The sequence below is a fragment of the Engystomops pustulosus genome, chromosome 11 (genome assembly GCF_040894005.1).
Source record: "Engystomops pustulosus chromosome 11, aEngPut4.maternal, whole genome shotgun sequence".
NCBI lineage: Eukaryota > Metazoa > Chordata > Amphibia > Anura > Leptodactylidae > Engystomops > Engystomops pustulosus.
The window spans coordinates 6,055,162-6,058,362 of record NC_092421.1 but is presented as its reverse complement, the minus strand read 5'-3'; the positions used below and the strand labels follow the sequence as shown (position 1 = coordinate 6,058,362).

Below are 3,201 nucleotides of genomic sequence, written 5' to 3'. Positions count from 1 at the left end.
TGTATAAATTTCAGTTTCTGTATCTTAACTCTGATGCGCCATCATTTCTGCAGCATTTTCACAATATGTTTCTCTCTTTTCTCTAACAAAATGCATGAACCTTTTCTCTCCCTCCCTTGCAGTGACACTGTGGCCCACACATTGTAGAACAAGTAGGAGAGGTCATCTCTAGATAAAGCCTCTTTGACAAGTGAGGGCTAGGACAAGTCGGACAAGTGCTCTGGGGCCTGTCTATAGACTACATTCCCCAGACAGAGGGTCACTTTATTTTCTGCCCTGCTGTATTGACCCTGCCTGCAGGATGCTTCTTACTATACACACTAATGAGTGATTACAGTTTAGTTGCGATTAAAATGTGGGGGTCTCTTTTTAAAATTAACCCCTAGATTTCCTGCCATCTCACTCACTACTACTGTATGGTTTCATAGATTGAGATTCACCTGGCAGTAAGGGGGGATAACACAATCCAGAAGGATGTGAGTGGAGGCTGACAGCTAGGATTTGCCCACACCAAATAGCGCCTGTTACTCCACTCTCCCCACATCTCTCTCTCTCTTTTGTTGTCAAGTCGAATTGATAAATGAAGTGCAGTAAAAAAAAAATCTGCAAAAAAAAAAAGAGCTGAACCCTTCATTTGTGTTCATTTGCATTAAAGTGCTTGGAACAGCTGTTTTCCTTACAGGACCAGAGAGACTGCTATCTGTTTCCTCGGTGTGTTTGCCCTGCCTCCCGGGGTGAAATATTTAAGATTAATTACCTTTAGGTGGTGGGAGATGTGAGAATGGCTTTTTATATTTTACAGGGGAGGGGGGGAGAGAAAGAGCTGCTGTCTGAAATGCAGAGGTGAGGAAGGACATGTGCACTACAAGGGCTGGAAATTGCTGGATCACATCGCGAATCTGTAAATCACAAGTGGTTTAGGCAGAGGAGATTTAGATAACATGCAGAAACAGTGCTGAGATGTGGATTAATAGGTGTATAAATTGACATCATATGTCTTTATTTAATATATACATCTGTATGCTATATGTGTGTATATTGCACCACCATATTCCTTGCGTTATGACCCAGGCAAGGGCTGGAGATAGCCCCTTGCACCTCCATGTTATCCATAGCACAGGCTTGTTTGATCTTGGCTGGTAGCTTTCTTATGGAAACATTGTAATGTAACGTTTCAGAGCGAGAGAAAAGCTGCAAGTGAAGGCAAAATTAATTAGAGAGCTCTGTGGCCTCTTTACCTAGCAGCTATAGCAAAGCTTGTCAAGTCGATTTTATTTGCACACAATGGGAATGATTTATTTTCTCTTAGAAAGGAGTGGGCTGGAGCAAATGTGAGGATGAAGGAAAAGAGAGAGGAGAAAAAAAAAAAAAGTTGGAGAATTCCTTGAACTATTCACAGTGGAGATGGCTAATCAGTATTGAGGCTCAGGGCACTGGGCAGCTGTTTCAATGCGGGTTCTCCTTTCATGTGAAGCTGTATGGAAGCGCTCAATTAAAAGCCTATCAGTTTGTAAGTAAATCAACGCCTATCAAAGTTGTCACATCAAACAAAACGATTATTATTGCAGCCCGCCTACCCTATTAATCTCCTACTTGGATAATCCCCTTGACAGGTCAGACTGGTGAGAGTGAAAGTCTGGACAGGATCTTCCTAATCTTGGGCAGGGGAAGGCATGGAGCTGCCCTGCTGCACAGGGTAAGGGAAGAACTGCATCTCCATGGATGGAAGAAAGTCTATCTATTCCATCTATCCATCTATTCTTCATATACAGAATCATATGTTACATTTATAGTACACTGTGCTGTTACATTTACATTTTATAATCATCTGTGCTGCACACATGATTGCTGTAAATTAGATCTATAATTAAAATATTTGTATAATAATTTAATTAATTATATTATTAATTGAATTAATTATATAATTTAATTATTATTATTATATATATACGGAGCTCCATACTATGCGTTGTGTATGTGGGCAGATCACATTGTTTCATATTTTAGCTTTATGTATCTGCTTGTTACTGGGGTTCACTAATAACCCCCTGAAAGCCATAGCACCAGGCTGACATTGCAGACATAGCTAGCTGGCAGTCTTCTAATTGCATCTGATCTATGAAATTTTCTCCCTCTGTTTCTGATATGTGGCCTTGTACACTGTATTTCTCCCTCTGCAGAGTGTAATTTGTCGTAATCGATTTTGCAGTAGAATAGAAGTTTTTAGATAAAGTGGAAGCAGTGATTTTTTTTTTAAGGCGATGTCACAAAGCTTCCACTTTCACACCTCTCCCCTCTTTGTTTATTCATTACCTATTGAATGGCTGACACTTTCCCTTGTAGCACAAGTGACAGGACGCCTTCAGTGACATTGCTTTATGGTTATCATTTAGCATTTTATTTCCAATGTGAAAAAAAGCAGCTTTTCTCTTCTCAGACAGCTTGATTGAAAAGCGCAGATTTCAAAGCATAACTCGGCTCTTTTCTCTCTTTACTATAGAAGCCTGTGGGCTGTGGCTGCTGGGGGGAGAATAGCAGCAGCAGATTTAGTTACAGCAATCCTTCAAAAGTTCACAAAGTCAAATAAATAAAGAGACAATCTTGACTTTCTGCTCTTCCCCGGATCCACTGCCTTGCCTGCTCAGTGACAAACTGGAAAGCCATGTGTGCTGTGTTCTGCTGCTGGTGTCACCATCATGTCACACCAGGATTTCTGCAACTACACAAGATAAATGTGTGCACTGTGTCCAACACTTCATTCACTTATGTACAGGGCTGTGCATGGTATATCCATGTGTAGGCATTCACACACCTTATTTTATTAAATAGTAGTGTCTATATGTTACATAGTATACTTATTTTTTTCATTTAGTTGTAAAATAATTACCATGTTGCATACTACACCAATAAATATACACATACATAGTATATATTTAGTAAAGATCATATTTACTATGTTGTTTTATACAAATAGAATCATATCTCAGAATGTATATAATGTATACATCTTACGTTATGTCATTATGACTATACATGTGATATTATTTACATCTGGAGAAAAAAAATAAACTGTGTTTACAATATGTATTACAGAGGTTATGTACTGAAAATGTTGCATTGATTGTATCAAATACCCTACATTGATTATATTATGTTTTTTATTTTTTTTTTAATTGATTCAGTAATATATTATATGTTGCA

At 38.5% G+C, this 3,201-nt stretch overlaps 1 long non-coding RNA gene across 1 annotated transcript; it reads left to right on the top strand.

The window, feature by feature from the left end:
- The first annotated feature begins 924 nt into the window (after nucleotides 1–924).
- LOC140106412 (uncharacterized) lies at nucleotides 925–2,906 on the top strand. The gene is made up of 3 exons (XR_011850784.1): nucleotides 925–1,510; nucleotides 1,614–1,696; nucleotides 2,501–2,906. It is a non-coding gene; the product is annotated as an uncharacterized lncRNA (long non-coding RNA).
- Nucleotides 2,907–3,201: the final 295 nt, after the last annotated feature.